Source organism: Equus przewalskii, chromosome 3 (genome assembly GCF_037783145.1).
Source record: "Equus przewalskii isolate Varuska chromosome 3, EquPr2, whole genome shotgun sequence".
In the NCBI taxonomy this organism is placed as follows: domain Eukaryota; kingdom Metazoa; phylum Chordata; class Mammalia; order Perissodactyla; family Equidae; genus Equus; species Equus przewalskii.
The window spans coordinates 86,862,976-86,880,371 of record NC_091833.1 but is presented as its reverse complement, the minus strand read 5'-3'; the positions used below and the strand labels follow the sequence as shown (position 1 = coordinate 86,880,371).

Here is a 17,396-nt window from a genome sequence, read left to right as displayed (position 1 = left end):
GGTGAAAAAGTAAGCCATACAGATATTTGGAGAAGATGGTTCAGGGAGTGGGAGCAGCCAGTGCAAAGGCCCTGAGGTATGAAACTGTGGCTAAAGCAGAGCAAGTAAAACGGAGTGAGTGATAGGAGGTGAGATTAAAGAGATAGTGGGACTAGAAATTTAGTGCCTCGCTGGCTTTTGGGTGAGATGGTGAGGTGCTGGAAAGTTTTCAGCAGGGGATTGACATGATCTGACTTCTGTTTTAAAAGAGTTGCTCTTGGGGCTGGCCAGGTGGCATAGTGGTTAAGTTCACTTGTTCCATTTTGGTGGCCCAGGGTTTGTGGGTTCGGATCCCAGGTGCAGACCTAAACACCTCTCATCAGGCCATGCGCGATGGTGGCATCCCACATACAAAATAGAGGAAGACTGGCACAGATGCTAGCTCAGGGCCAATCTTCCTCACCAAAAGAAAAAAAAAAAAGAGTTGCTCTGGATATTGTGTCAAGAAGAAAGTATATGAAGCCAGGGCAAAGGTGGAAGCAGGGAGAACAGATAAGGCAGATTCTGCAGTTTCACTGACTAGTTCATTGACTAGCTCTAGCCTATGGGGAAAGGGCAAGACCCTTCAAACATTACCAGGATGTGCGAGAACATGGGTATTACCATTTCATTTCAGGGTCTGTGTTCCTCCTACAGTTCTCACAGGGAGAATGACTCCTGGGTGCCGCTCTGGGAAGGCTGCTGGGAGACTATTCCAAGACTCTGCCTTCCCAGGTTCCGTTCCAGCTGCTAGGAGTGATCATCTACGAATATGGAGCAACTGCAGATGAAAGGCACAAATTCCAGGGCTCACGGGAAGTTTCTGTTTGCTCACTGGCAAATCCACATATACCTTGTGGTGGATCCTGGAACTTACAAAGTGGAGCAGAGAGCAAAGGAGGTCCCCGGGCCAAACTACTGTTTGCACCAACTGGGAAGAGCTAACTCCTTAGCAGAGTCCCTTCGCTCTGCAAAAAGGGTTTCACTGGACGCAATTCTCCCAATGCTTCTCCAGCCACCTGCCCTCCTACCTCATTTCTCTTGCTTGGCCGAGAGTACACCATTAGCCCGTAAAAAAAAAAAAAAAAATCCATTGTGCCTCACAGATCTGCATATTCACCTGAGACTGCCCTTCCTTTCTTGGATGTCTTCGTTCACTCTCCCTAATTTTGAGAAAATGCACGTTTTCCTAACAACTGTCTAATAAATTCCTTCTAATTTTAAGAAAACGCATTTTTCCTCCTTCTCATAGCTACCTATTAATAAGTCTGTGCCCTTTCAAGAACGTTAAAGAGCAGAAAAAGAGGTATAAACTTTTAAACAATGTGATGGGCACCTAAGCACTGTCACAATTTGCCCCCTCCCTCCTCCTGGCCTCCCCATCTGGCCACGCTTTCAGAGGCCTGGCTGTGGAGGGGGCTTCCGTTCTGGTTCATTCCTGCCTGAGTTCACTACAGCTCCACTGTATTTCCTCTACCCAACAATATTTTTGTAAAATACTTGTGGAAGACATAGAAGTCATCCAAATAAATATGGTGTATAGAAAGTATATGAAGCAAGGGAATGCAAAAATGCCATTATGTGTGTATAATCGTAAAGTATTTGGCCAAAGAAATTCTTAATTTAGTGAGCACTCACTATAAACTAGGAAGATTGAAGGATGCAAAATATTCTTCAGACACAAATCCTGTCTCCAAGAAACTTAATTTTTGTTTGATATGGAGAATAGTGCATGCATAAAAGCAAGGAGTGATACAAAATTCCAGAAGTGCACAGATAAGGCACTGTGGCAGTTCTGAGAAAGTCCCGTATCATATATTATAATCACACTGGTTAGTACTAACCAGTAAAAGTCATAACAGGAACTACTTAAGTATCACATATTAAGTTCTTTTACACAGAAAATTTCTACTTTGCATTATCCATTTCCAGAATCTACACTCCATTTTCGGCAGGACACTTGGCAGTCTCTCACTGGACAGATCTAACAGCATCATTCCTTGTGTCTGTAATCAACCCCTTATAGCTTAGTGAGAGGAAAAGAAAAAATGTACCTTGGTGATTCTTTTTCTCTTTTTTTGAGGAAGATTAGCCCTGAGCTAACATCTGCTGCCAATCCTCCTCTGTTTGCTGAGGAAGACTGGCCCTGAGCTAACATCCATGCCCACCTTCCTCCACTTTCTGTGTGGGACGCCCACCACAGCATGGCTTGCCAAGCAGTGCCATGTCCACACTCGTGATCTGAACCTGCGAACTCTGGGCCGCCGAATAGGAACGTGCGAACTTAACTGCTGCGCCACTGGGCCAGCCCCAATACCTTGGTGATTCTAAGTAATCATTTCCCTATACAACTAAGATACTAAAACCAAAAGAAACTTAGCAAAACATTGCCCACCTACAATGGCAATGGCCATCTGGTCAAAGCCAAGGAGTGATGTTAGGAAGAGAAGCCTGGATTCCAACCAGCAGAAGAGGTCACCAAAGAAAACTCTCAGATGGACAAGGGTAAGGGGACAAGAATTCAAACACAGAAACGCCTCCAAACACACAGTCCACATTTCATGAGGACTATGGATCATACCTTACTGACTACATGCCAAGCACTGTTTTAAACTCCTCCTTACAATAGATTAATTTATTTAATCCTTATAACAACCCTGTAAAGTAGGCATTTTACAGTTGAGGAAACTGAGACACAGAGAGATTAGGTAACCTGCCTGAAGTCCCACAGCTCATAAGTGGCAGAGCCGGGATCTGAACCAAGGCAGTCTATGCTCTTAGCCACTCTGCCATGGAGTTTGCAGGAAGTCATCCCTTTCCCCCAAATTGTCATTTTCACTCTGGCTAACCCCGTTTTCTTTCTCTTCACACGTGACCACATTTTGCCGATTACCCTGAGAACAAACTAGCCCACAGAGCTGCGCTCCCCTCTGCGTCAGCAGGCGGCAGCTTTTGCCTTTTATGATCTCATTAAAGTCCACGGTAATCCACAACCACCACCTTCTTCTGCGTGGAGAAATATATCACAGAAATCAGCTGGGAAAATAAAAAAAAAAAAAAAAACCACAACAAAAACATCAGGCCATTGAATTTTCTGTTCATAATAAGCTGCAGTGCCCCATTGAGTTTTCTGTGTCACCAAACCCTCCCAGTTGTGGGAACACAAAGGCAACTTTGTCTTGAGAAAGCTACTGAGGAGATGGGCCTAATCTTGGCAAGGGCTTGGTGTACCGAGAACCATGTTATTATTTTTTTAAATAAATGACAACAAACAAAAAGAAATATTATTTAAGCCATCTTTTCAAAAGTCACAGTGTTATTATCATCGTGGACGAGCATTCCTACTTTTAGAATCTTGACTATTTTACCTGAGCTCAAAAGGCCCAAATATACATTTTCAGAATGGCAATCAAACTGATCTAGACAATATCCACCTGAGAAAATCCTCTTCATTTGATTAAGTACTTATTTTTTTCTTTTGACATGTAAAAGGTTTTACAAAAATGATTGAGCCGGGTCTCAGGGCTCTCAAAGGTAAACACTTTCTATTATAATTTTCACAAGTTGGCGTTTCCTTGATCAGGTGGAGGCGTCCTGTTCCTGTTTCAGTTACACAATGCCCTGCATTCACTGTACACCCATCCACTGCCCACTGGTACGTACTGTATACTTAACTCTTGCTCACCCATATGTGGATTATCCATAGCTTCTGGGATCAGGTTCTCTTTCTCCCCAGTTGGTGGAAACTCAAAGAACATGAGCAAAATTGACTATTAGCCAAAGCAAAGCAGAATCAGGAGGCTAAAGCTTTCAGCAACTCCGCTTGCATTCAACACCCACCCACCGGCACTGACCACGGTCTTGGCACTGGGCCGCCATGTTCCTAAGAGCCGCAAACCTACAGTATCCCCAAAGATCAGAGGAGACCAGATATTGTTTTCTTGATTAATGTGACTGGCTGTAATTTACAGATAAAGTATACACTTCTGCAGAAGCAGGAATCTGCTGAGGCCAAAGGATTAATATTTTCCCAGAATCACAAAGGGCTTTCCGGGTTACACCAGCACTCTGTCTTCTGATGTCATCTCTCTTAAATGGCCTTCAGAAAGGTAGAGATTGTACTTCTGATTTCTAAAATGACCCCACTATTAAAACCAGATAAGATTTACCAAAAAAGCAACTATAAACTACACTCAATCATTTCTATTATAGTATCAGTTTACTTACGTTGTGTATCTTACAAACATATGAACTATATACATCTAAACATACCCACAAATCATTTTTGCATAAACTAAGTTCCTCTGATGACAAAAACTGAATATTGACAACAAAAGAATGCTCATGTTATATATGCAAGTTACATAAGTGGAGCTGTGATTTTGTTTCAGGTGTCCTAAACCACGGCAGAAAGGCAAGGCAAGGCGCAGTGGGAGTGTAGTTGAAGGGTTTGTGCCTCTTGTAATCAGATTACTTTTGCTTGTACTAAGAAATAGCTTAAATTCATTCAAATTAGCCATCTATTGCAGAGCCCTGGGAGCACTGTAATTACAAAAGGGGCGACAAGCTTCAAATTCTTACAGTTGCCAGTTCACCTGCCACGGTTTGACGGCACTGACAATCTCCCGTGTGAGCTTTCTGGTAAACTCCATACTACTAATGGTGTCTGGAACGCACCTGTTTCTTGGCCACTTATTCCATTTATTCCTCCAGACACTCTCTTCCCTTCTGCTTTCACTGGACAACTCCTCCCTCATGTCTTTTTCAGGGTAAAATATAAGAGGTTCCGAACAGAGAGGGTGCATTGACTTCAAGGGGTCTTTGACTCCTCTCCCCCAGACAGATGCTGACAGAATGGAAGGGGAAGCAACCACGACAAGAGAAGCAGAAACAATCAGAAATCAAGCTCACACCATCTCAGGATTGTTTTACTGACAAGATGATTCAGGACCACACACAAAAGGTGGCAGGGTGCCATTTCCCCCTAAATCCCTCCAGCATTACATGTTTCCAACAACTTGGGATGACAATTGAACAATTACTTATTATCATTTCTACAACAGTTCTTCACTGGAGGTTTCAAAGGCCTCCTATCTCAGAACCCAAGTGATCTCTGCATTGCTATGATTGAAAATCTTTTTCCAGTTGTTCTTTGAAGCAATTACTCTAAGCAGGTGGTTTTGACTAACACATACATCTTACCAGATTAAACCAGAAAATCAACGTCATCATAAGACACTGAAACTGCTCCCAAGAGGAAAAACATATCTCTTAATCGGGCCAGTAGTTGAAATGCTGCAACAAAACCTTTAACTGGGAATCATTCTGACAACCACTTTTTAAACTGCATTTACGTCTTCACTGTAACTTCATAAACATTTGGCACACAAACTCTAGATTCATGCAAAATATATCCTTTTTCTAAATCTTATGAATCCCAAACTTAAACCCTCTTCAGAGTAAGTTTTTTCTAGGATTATGCATCCTCTGAGAAACCCTAATCACAGTTTCACTGGAAACTCAGTCCAATTTTGAGGGGATCTCCCTCCACACACCAGCACCCCCACATCCATTCCCCTGCCCATCCTTTAAAAATCAGAAGGGTCTTGAAAAGCGGAGGTGGAAACCTGTCTGAAATTGGCAAATATTTTCCTACAGCAGTCAAAGCTCAATCATTTAGGACATGATTTACTTTCAATCTTCAGATCAAGAGTAGAATTTTAAAAACAAGTTCATTTTCTAAGAAAATAATTTCATCTATTTTAACCTTGTAATCTTTGTTTAAATTACCTAGAACAGGTTCCATTACTAGTAAACCAAAGAGAACAGTCTAATCGGAAGGTTCTTAGCACATGAGGAAAAAATAATCTGAGTCGTCTTAAACACTAGTGAGAGCAAGTATACAGGACACGTGTCCAGAAACACATAGTTTCCTTCCCTTCTGAGTCTACTTCATCCTCAGTGTCACCAACTGTTTGAGGCAGAATCCTTTCAAAATATAGTCTGGAGCAGCACAGTGGGGGAATCAAAAATAAACACGTTGACTATTAAAACTATGGCGATTGGAATAAAGTGATGATGTCGAATTTTCAATCCTACAAGCTTCTGAAAGCTCAAAACCAAGAGGAAGACAACAAATCTTCAAAATTTGCTTCATTTTCAGCATATGTAAAAAAAAGCCTCTTTTCAGATGAATTTAGGTGTAGCCTCGTCAAGTAAAGAAGCTTGGCAGAGTTAGGCTAGCTGCTTTGTTTTTGTCAGCTCATTTCTTCACTTAACAAATATTGAAAGTTAATCATGAAGCTGGGCTCTTGTGAAATTTCTGATCCCTCATTCTCCCAGTATGCAGTAATTGAGTCAAAGAGGCCAACGATACGAAGACCAGAACAGGGACAAGGGGAAGGTAGATAAAAAAGGATACAAAAACCCAAACTTCTTTCTTTTCCTCCTCCTGTTTCCCTTTTGGCCTGGGTTGGCTTTGTTTCCCTCCAAGATGTCACATCATCAACGGGACAAAGATGATTGTTTCAATTAACAGCAACACAAACTCCCACAAATGCTATCTCATGGCCTTGATTGGGTATTCCGGTTTGTCTAGGGGTTCTGTGTTTTATGCCGCTGACAACCTTTGACCTTTTAGAATTGGCACCTGCAATTCTCAAATGCTCCTGATCTAATTGTAATAGTGCTTAAAACTGTGGCAACGTCTTCACAGTTGTGTTGTCAACTCTTCGCTTTCTCTCTCCTAAAAGATTCATGTGACTCCAGCATTAAAAGTTTTTAAAAGAACAGTTTTTTTAAAAAAAAAATTTTTAAAGAACACATTTCTAATCTACATTCCTGCTAAACTGAGTGAGCCATTAAAATGCCACTAGGAAAAAATTGCTTGATTTTTCATTCAAATCAGTAATGGCCTAGAAGTAAACACCTTGAGGACACTATCCTTCTAAGCCTCAAGAAAGGAGCCACATCCCCACACGCCTTGGGACACAACCCAAGAGTAAATGAACTTCTACCTAATTAAAAAATAAATCATTTACTTGAAAAATTCCACTTTATTTTAACTGATTTCTTAAATATCGGGTGACTGGTGATTCGTCAACTGTCATAATTCCTCATCAGTCCTATACTTTTATGCAGATTGGATTTTTAACTTTACAACTAAACCTCCGCTCAGGGTTACCTTTGGAGGTAAATTACTACAGAAAGATACATCCCTCCCACCTTAACACTTAATAAGATGCCTGTCATGAATGTTCCCAATCTCACCTCAATAATCTGACTAAAAAGTCACCTGTGCCTCTGGACGGCCCAATGACGTGTTTTCAAGGGTGAAAAAAAAATCTGTTTCGGGTATGGAAAAGGAAACATGAGGGGGCTGACTGTACATGATTTTCTGCTTTTCCAGAAGCTGACGCTTTTAAAATCCTTTTATAAACCCTTTCTTTCCCACGAAATATACCAGAGTCGGAAGGAGGGTGGTAGAATGTGGGAGCTAAGGGCTAAAGAAAGAAGAAAAAGGAAAAAAATTTCAAAATTGGGCCCTAAACGTAAGATTAAGGCACAGTAGTGAGAAGGATTTCCAAAAGCCACCTTACCTTTGTTATGTATTTGGAGTCGCCCACTTCAGAAATTAACACCATTCACAGCCCGGTAGCAATTTACACAGCTAGGAAGGAACCCTACAACATCTTCTCGGCCTCCCTCTTTTTAATGTAAAACCAAAATAAGGAGTGTCCAGCTACTCCCCCACCGCGCCGCTTAAAGCAACAGATCGTTTGAGACTTAGCTCTCAGGCTCTGGGAATTCCAGTTTGTCAGAATTTCTTAACCTTGGAAACCTGCAGAGAGAAACCCTCAGCGAGGACAACTCTCCGAGCCCCCGGCTTCTCACTGTCCCGAACTGCGCATTCCAAAGTGGGAAGCAGGAGCGATAACCAGAAGGCAGCTCTCTGGGGCTAAATTCCTTGGCGGGAGCGAGAAGCTGAAAGCGCGGCGAGTCCGCGGGCGGCGCGGCGCCCGTCCCGCACCCGGGGGAGACTGGCGGCCCCGGGAGCCCAGCTGCGTCCGGCACTGCGCACGGGGAGCGCTCTGAGTCTCTCCGAGCTCTTCCCCGGGCCCTCCTCCCTCCGCCCGCTGCCCTCCCCCAGCCGAGGCCGTTCGCCTCACAGTAGCAAGGTTGTCTCTCGTCTACTCCCTTCCCTTAAACTCACCAAACCAGATTTTTACTCCCAACACCGGCAACTTCCCGTAAATCTGCACTGAAATTTTATCCAGCCCGCTGAGCCTCCGCTGGCTAAAGGCCAGCGCAACATTCCTGTTGTTTTAGGAGCGCAGATACCTTTGCTGAAGGTTAAAAAAAAAAAAAAAACTGCCTTGATGGCAGAGACTTGGGGACTTCACCAGTCAGACTTCTCTCCCCGCTCAAAAAGTCACGTCTATTTCAGACACCCAGAAAGGGCCCCAGAAGTGGCACCTGCTTCACCTGAAGACATCTGTCCGCATCAGACGTCTGGCCCCCTTTGGGCCGTTCAGAGAAACCAAGCAGAAGCATGTTTGAGGAATAAGGAACCTGCCGCTGAATCACGAGCCGATCAGTCCCACCCCACCCCCGGTCTTCTCCCTACTAAAGAAGTCGTTTAACCAGGTAGGATCAGAGCGAGCACCGCGCCGGGCCTGATGGAAAGGGGGACCTCCCAAAGTGTCCTTACCTGAGAGATGACGGCTCAGGCGAGCGCAAGAAGGAACGTCACGAGGACGAAGCCCTGACCTTTGCCGGGACCTTCGCAGCAGGGCCTGGGGCCTGGGCGCTGCTCTTTCAGAAGTGGCTCATTTTAATGCGCTCTGACCTAGAGTTACAGCTGGTTTCTAGAAAGGGAACAAAAAAACACTGCGTTTAAAAACAGCTGCCGAGCCCTCCCTTAACCTTGCCTGCTCTCTGGGGAGTCGGCTCTAACCCCCCACCCCATCCAATCCCCAAGAAACCGGCAATCCGAGCCCCTCCCCTTCGCATTACCTGTTTACACAAGAGTTAAGGAGCCTCACGCATTTCAATAGAGCGCTAAGCCCGTTTGCAGGCGCGTAATCGGCCAGCAGAAATCGAATTCTGTGACTAAACAAACTAGAAGAGGAAGCAGGCACTACCAGGAACCTAAAACGGAGTTGTGATTTCGGGTTGCAGTGTCATTCAACTGAGAAAAAAATGTGCTGTTTCTCATTGGGCTACTTTAGCGAAGAACTTGTCCAGAAATATTTTTGGCTGGTTAAATGAGTTAATACGAAGAGCTTAGAACCGTGCCTGGCACACAGCATCAGCGGCCATTGTTATTATTACTTGTATTTGTGCTATGGCTTTTTTCTGAAGTGCAGAGGGCGTGATCAGAGTTAGAAGGGGGCTCTAGACCCTGCACTGCCGCTCACTAGCTGTAAGCCCATGAGCAAATTTTTTAAACCTTTCTCAGCCTCAGTTTCTGGAAGATTCTGATGAGATTTTTGCAAACAGTTTACATTCATGGTGGACAGTCTTGAATATAATGGAAAATAAAGTTCCCGTAAAGGAATGTACAACTGATTTCCATCTCACTTAAAAGTTGCAAGATTGACAAGATACATGGAGATAAATTGGCCTGCACATTCCATGCAGTTCACTAATAGAAAGGAAACCCAGGACCCAGCCATCAGCCATGGGTGCGTGCTTCGTTCTGATTTGGACTAGGCACTGACCCTGGGAGAGTTACTTAACCTATTCAGTTAGAAGTTGATGCTGGAGAAATAGCAGTCATTGTCATTTGAAAAACAGTGTGAAATAGGGGGAAATAATTTTCTAACTCCTCATAAACGTTTGAAAATGATTACTGGAGGCTAAAATGTGATCAGTGTCGACACCTTTTTTCCTCCACATAACTTCCCTGTTAAAGAAATCATAATCCCTTTATATTAATGGGGCCCTTTGAACTTTACCAAGCACTTTCACGCACCTCCTCTTATCTGAACCTGACAAATCAATTCTCCTTTATCCCCCTTTTGCAGATGAAGACAGTGAGGTCAATTAGTTCCTGGTTTCGCTGAGTGCTGAGGCCAGTACTAGTTCCCAATTCTAGTTAAATCTAAAAGCAGCATTTGCCACCTTTAGGAAAAATGACTCCTTAAAACCAGCAAAGAATTCTGAAACATTTTAGATGCCTTTGGTTTTTTTTATCTTCCCTATGGGGCAAGATTTAACCAAGATCAATTAAACATTTTCCGAGTTTCAGATTCATTCGTGGTCAGTACAAGTCAGGGTGAACTATAAACAGCAGGCAGTGGTAGTACTCCTTGGATCTGGTTCTCTCATTCTGTCTGAGGGTAGACACTGCCAGCCATGAATGGGGGCTCCGCAACCTTAAGACAACTTCAAAACTCCAGTTCCACATTCGCCTTAATTTTTCTTTTCTTTTCCACAAGCATCTGGATTGTGGCCTCAAGAGCCTCTTACTGTCAGGGACCCTCTGAGTTACAGAATTCAAGAGGGGCCATTCTCAGGCTCACAGATTTTTCCACCTCAGAACAGGTTTTTCCATAGGAAGCCCTGGGCCAAAGCCTGGGGAATAATGACCAGGAATAATAAAATGAGTTTGAAAGTGTAGAGGTCAGTGATTCCACGTAAACTGGAGCTGGAGTCAGGGAAGATGGCCCTTGAGGAGGCATACGTCCCTGGAAGTGAGTCTTTATGGCCACTCTGAGTCAATTCCTTTCTCTCGAATGTTGCCTGACACTTCTGCTGCTTCTTTCTCAGTTTTGCCCACCACCACCTAATTAAACAGGCATAATTTTTGTTCCTAACTACTTCACACTACCCCCGCCACCCCCCCAGAATATGGCAAAACTAAAACATTTTTAAAGTGGCAGGCTATGGCAAAAGAAATGTGAACTTTCATTATTTCTTCTTTGTGGTTAACCTTGATGCCGGTTTATCATTATCATTATTATTATTATTTTATTCTCAGGCAAACCCCATTATCCTGGGGCATTTTTGTTTTGCAGAGCCCTGCTTTTTGCTTTCTGCTTCCTTCTTTCCCTTCTGCCTAAGAGGCAATGTGATGGAATGAATGCAAACAGCACGGGGATTGATTTCCTACAGATTTGAGTTTGAATCTCAATTTTACTTCTTAGCTATGTGACGCTGGACAAATCGCTTAACTGCTCTGAGCTTCAGTTTCTTCACTTACAAAATAATAACAGCTGCCTCTCTGGATTTCTAGAAGAATTAAATGAGAGGTGAAATCTCATCAGGATTCCTGGTACGTAGAAGATAATCAAGAAATGGTATTTCCTTTTGTACCTGGAAAAACTCACTCCACAGCTCACAAAGAATTGTCTTTTCCATATTTAAATCTTAGATCAAATAACACTATTCCAAGATACCCTCATTAACATAGGCAAGCCTCAGACTTTGGTAAAGAACCAAAGTCTAATAATAACCACTATCTACATAGCATTCCCAATGATACATTATCATTGATCATCACAACCATGTGAGGCAAGTATGGGCAAAGCACAAATCATTTGTATTGCCCCATTGCTCTGATTAGGAAATTGAGGCTCTCACAGAGTTATTCCAGGGCTGGCCTGGTGGCACAGCAGTTAAGTTTGCACGTTCCACTTCAGCCGCCAGGGGTTCGCTGGTTCGGATCCCAAGTGTGGACTTACACCCTGCTTGGCAAGCCATGCTGTGGCAGGCATCCCACATATAAAGTAGAGGAAGATGGGCACAGATGTTAGCTCGGGGCCAGTCTTCCTCAGCAAAAAGAGGAGGTTGGTGGCTGATGTTAGCTCAGGGCTAGTCTTCCTCAGGAAAAAAAAAAAAAAGAGTTATTCTAAGCTACTGATAAGTAGCAAAGCCAGGTTTTGTACTGCTTTTCACTACTACTAGAACTGTGATTACTCTATTCATATACCCAGTTAGGGAGCAGAATCAAAGAGTTCTAGAAGATTGTTTTAGCTCTTAGTTGTGGGGAGAGGGCCAGGAGATTCCGGCCATAGTTTCTGGACACTTCTCATTTTGAAGACATGGAAACCCACAAAGAACCCTATCAAAGATCTGTGCCCTATAAGAGTGAGATGTGCTGACCCTACGGTGTACACTGCAAATTCTATGACAAGCAGAGGGGTAGCAAGGTAAAGAGCTTTGGGCTCGAAGTCAGCAGGGTCCAAGTTCGCAACCTGGCAGTCGTGGGGTGTTGGGCAGAGTTTGGGAACTCTCCAAACCTCAGCTTGGTGCTGATGGCAAAACTAACTGTAGGGTCTTCATGAGGATTAAATGAGATGATACATATAAAAGCACAGTGCTCAACACACTCTAAGCTTTCACTACATGTTAGTTATTCTTCTTAAAGACCAGAGACCACGTACTAATGTGAGACTTAAATGAGGCATATAATAAATAAATGCAAAGAGCTTAGAACAATGCCTGGCACGTAATAATTGCTGTTTGTTTGTGATATTACTGTTTTATTATTTCCCTCTATAACAATTTTGGTGACAGTGGTGAGGTCATGATAAGCAACTGACTTTTGGGGGGGAGGGGAACTTCTGTTTCTTCTTCTTTTTTTTTTTTTGTGAGAAAGACTGTCTCTGAGGTAATATCTGTGGCAATCTTCCTCTGTTTTGTATGTGGGATGCTGCCACAGCATGGCTTGATGAGCAGTGTATAGGTCCATGCCTGGGATCTGAACCCGTGAACCCCAGGCCACCAAAGCAGAGTGCGCGAACTTAACCACTACACTGCCACCCCGACCCCTGTTATTTATTTCTTATGACAGCCGACCTTTTAGGTAGCACCTTATAGTGGATAAAGGATAATATCTTCCCAGTGGTTTTACTTTCTACCTATTTCCCCTAATTTTACCAGGAACAGAAAAATTATTGCAGGATAGAATAAAACCAGCAGCCTGAACCCAAGCTTTCTATTGAGGCAGGTGATATTTTTCCCAACAGAAATTATTCAGAAAATAAACCCTATTTTAATCTGGAACAAGCAACTCGACCCAGAGAGAGACCTCTCGTCCCCACAGTTTCCACAGCCCCTCCTTTCCTCATGTAGCTACCCACAGAAGCCTTTTCTAAAGAAATCTTTCATTTTTTAATTTTTATATTAAATCCCCACTGGCTCTAATGTGTGCAAATTTAAGACATGTTATTTCTAGGCACTCTTTATCCAAAATCCTTAGCCCAGCAACTAACCCTAGGACGCAGTCATCAGCCCATAGGTCGAAGGATGCGGGAGGGCCATTCAGAACTCTGTTAGAAGAGCGTCTGGTCTGTGGTTTCCATGCCACACCGTAGGAGGGCCCCTAACTGAATTTTAAAAATGTACTGAGTTCACAGAAAAGGGAATTAAGTATAGCAGGGGTTCCCTCTGAACATTAATCTCGGCAGCCAAATCCTTCATTTTGAGAAAGGCCTTCAACACAAGGAGCCCCTTGACCTTCGTTCTTCCTGCACAAATAGCTTTGCCAAGGCCCGCCTGCTTAGATCCAAGGCTTTCCCCGCCTCCACCCGCCCGCTGAGATGGAAGGAGCACTCCTGTAAATTATAGGCCCTAAAAGGCCCACTCGAGACCAAGAAATGGTTTTGTTATGGCAACAAGTGCTGTTAATTCCTTTATATCCCTTTAAGACTTATTCCCCACCAGAGAAGATCTCCAGATTTCTTTTCATTTTATAATAGAAAACAGCCTCACATAAGAAGCTCAATCACTCAGCCATAACTTATCAGAAAAGCTTGTCAACATAAAATTACTGACATTTATTAAGTGCTTACTAGAGTATTTGCTAGATGCTGTCTTAAGCACTTTACATGTGTTAACTATTTAATCCTCACAACAACCCCATGACATAGACTGTTCTTATAGCCATTTTAGAGGTGAAGAGACAAATGCACAGAGCAGGTGACACTGCTGAGGTCCCACTAGAAAGTGGCAGGGTTGGGGTTTAGCCCAGGCAGGCCAGCTCCAGAGCCTATGATCCCAACCACTACACTCTACAGCCTTACGGAAGGTTCTGTATATGTCTATGATTATCTCAGATATGAGTGTGAGTATTTCAGTAGCGGTAGTGCCAGTCTAAAGACAGTGCCTGGCACATACTAGGCACTCAGTAAGTGTTTGATGAATGAATGAGTGAATGCAGATATATATTTAAATGTTGTGATACCAGTCTGTAGAAGTGTGTGTCAAAGGAGGTAAGGTTTAGCTCATCTCAGATCTGAGGTTTAAGGTCACATTAGAGAATGAATATGTGTGTTTTCAAAAGTACAGATAATGTTTTAGTTTGACATACACTGTAGGGTATGAATATATGAGCATTTTAGAGGATAGAATTCATTGCAAGTGTGGCCAGATATTTTTCTTTTTTTTTTTGAGGAAGATTAGCCCTGAGCTAACATCTGCCACCAATCCTACTCTTTTTGCTGAGGAAGGCTGGCCCTGAAATAACACCCGTGCATGTCTTCCTCTACTTTGTTTGTGAAACGCCTGCCACAGCATGGCTTGACAAGCAGTGCTTAGGTCCGCACCTGGGATCCAAACTGGCGAACCCCAGGCCACCGAAGTAGAACATGTGAACTTAACCGCTGCATCACCAGGCTGGCCCCAAGTGTGGCCAGATTTACTAACCATAAAACGCACATAAAAATAAGGTAAATTTGGGCCGGCTCAGTGGCGCAGCAGTTAAGTGCACATGTTCCACTTTGGTGGCCCGGGGTCTGCCAGTTTGGATCCCGGGTACGGACAAGGCACCGCTCAGCAAGCCATGCTGTGGTAAGCATCCCACATATAAAGTAGAGGAAGATGGGCAAGGATGTTAGCTCAGGGCCAGTCTTCCTCAGCAGAAAAAGAGGAGGATTGGTAGCAGTTAGCTCAGGGCTAATCTTCCTCAAAAAAAAAAAAGGTAAATATTCTCACTTTTGCTTCTATTGTTTCTCTGCTTGGAATATCCTTGTATACACCATCTATCCATCCATCACCAGTATAAACACTGTAGTTAAGAGCACAGTCTGGAGCCAGATACTTGAGTCTGAATCCTGTCTCTGCCGCTTACTAATTGTGTGACTGTGGAGAAATAGCTTGACCATCTAGGCCCTTAGACTCCTCATCAGTACCCACATCATTAGGAGTATCAGGAAAATTCCATGTGTTGTTGTGAGTGGTGTGCTGGCAACAGCGCCAGACCGTTATAAGCCCGATGTAAGTATCTTCTGTTATGATTAATCATCCAATCATCCATCCATTGTTTCATTCAACGAATATTTATCAAGCATCTACTGTGTGTCAGGTTCTGTGCATCATGCCGAATATAGAAAAATAAATGAGGTATGGTCCCTCTCTTTGAGGAACTCATACTCTATGGCAACAGGTAAGCAACTAGCCAGTGGACTTATAGTGTGTAAGCCCAGGAAGTTAGTGGCAGCCCAACTTATGCTCAGGGAGTCGGTCTGGGGGAGATGGTGTGAGAACTGAGGGACCTGAAGGTTGCTTAGGAGTTAGCTGGGTAAAGAAGATAAGAAGTATATTTCAGGAGAGTAAAAATCACCAAGAAACAGAGATGGCGGATTTAGGGGTGTGAGGCAAGTTTTCTATAGCTGGAGGGTTGGACGGCAATGGTGTAAGATGAAATTGAGAGATAGACAGGGGTCAGTTCATGAGGAGAATTATGTTTTATGCTAATGAGTTCAGAAGGGTTTCAAATAGGGAGTGCTGAGATCAGATTGGCATATCTGTTAGAGTCTAGGGTAGGAGCAAAGGAGATGAAGAAGAGAAGACTCAGGATATATTTAGGAGGTAAGAGTCATGGGGCTTAGTGATTGATCAGATATTGGGAGTGAGATAGGAGACACGAGAAGATTTGGAGTAGAGATGGTCATTCATTTCATAAATGTTTATTGAACACCCACTATGTGCCAAGCACTGTTCTAGACCTTGAGAAAACAGCAGTGAACAAAACAGACACAAATCCTATCTTCATGGAGCTCACATTGTGGGAGACAGACCAAAAAACAAAATAAATAAGTAAAATATACAGCAGATTTGGTGATGGTAAGTACTAAGAAGAAAAGTTAAGCAGGGAAGAAAAAATAAAGCTGGGGCAGGTTGCAATATTTCAAGGGTGGTCAGGGAAGATCTAAGAAGGTGACATCGAGAGGGACTGAAGATGATGAGAGACAGAGCAATTCAAACACTCAGAGGAAGTGTACTCCAGGCAGAGTAAGAGTGTTCTCGGCATATTCAAGAACAGCTAGAAGGTTGGTATAGCTGGAGGAGGGATGTTAGGAGAGAGTGATAGGAAATGAGTTAGAAAGATAATGAAGCCAGATTGCGTGCAGCCTTGTGGGCCATTGTGAAGCCTTTGACTGTTGATCTCCTTGAATCTGAGGTGCCTGTGGGACACGTAGGCAGACAGGCCTAGTGAGAAGTTCATCAGGTGGTCCTGGCAGGCAGGAGAATGTCCCTAGACATAGTTTCAGTTTCTTGGCAACAAGTTGGTGGTGCTTGAAGCCATAAGATCACTGAGAGCATTGGGAGAGCAAGAAGAGAAGAGGAATGGAGACAGAGACTCTGTCCTGACAAAGGGAAAAGAGCCCATGAAGAAAGCTGAGAAGAAAGTGTTAGTCTAGGAAAGAAGGAGATTCAACAAGGCAGGCATGTTCGCAAAGTCAAGTGAGGCAAAGGGTTAAGTAAGATAAGGTAAAAACTACCATTTTAACAGTTAGGAAATAACTGGTGACCTTGACAAGGGTGTGGAGTAGTAAAGCTAAGCAGTGAACAGGTGGTGAAGGAGTGAAGATAGCAGGTGTAGACAACCCTCTCAAATATCCGGGCTTGAAATGAAGAACAGTGATGGGATAATAACCAGAGGATCAAAGGAAATCTTGCTTTTTGAGACCAGAAAGACCTTGAGATATCTATAAGCTGAAGAGAAAAGATAGTCAGATGGGACTGGGTGTCCTAGACACGGAGAACAATGCATTATTCAATTATTCACTTGTTCAACAAATACTTATTGAGTATCTACCAAGAGTCACCCACCGGAGATACACAGGAGAGTAGAAACAAGATCCATTCTCATGTTGGAAAGACAGACACACATAACTGCATATAATACAAAGTGAGGAGGGCAATAGAGATGGATGCAAAATGTCGGAAAGAACCCATTAATTCTGTCTGTGTGGGAGAGGGGCAAAGTGAGAGAGACTTCCTAGAGATGGTAACATTTGAAAAGTGAGAAAATGAAGGGTAGCAGAGCATTCTAATCAGGGGAATTCATGAACAACAACAAGACGGGGGGAGGGGCGGTGAAAACTTTAGCATCTGGTAAGACTGAAGCCTGGGGTGTGGTGGAGTGG

General features: G+C 43.4%; 1 protein-coding gene across 15 annotated transcripts in view; it reads right to left on the bottom strand.

The window, feature by feature from the left end:
- Positions 1 to 9,720, bottom strand: part of RBM47 (RNA binding motif protein 47) — a 148,452-nt gene extending 138,732 nt beyond the window's left edge. For 3 of the 15 annotated variants that reach the window (XM_008524038.2, XM_008524036.2, XM_008524046.2), the window contains exons 1-2: positions 9,034 to 9,720; positions 8,729 to 8,885 (exon numbers count right to left, since the gene is read on the bottom strand). The gene's annotated coding sequence lies outside the window, so the exon portion shown is untranslated. The other 12 variants (XM_070615088.1, XM_070615094.1, XM_070615087.1 and 9 more) reach the window with 11 other exon arrangements.
- Positions 9,721 to 17,396: the final 7,676 nt, after the last annotated feature.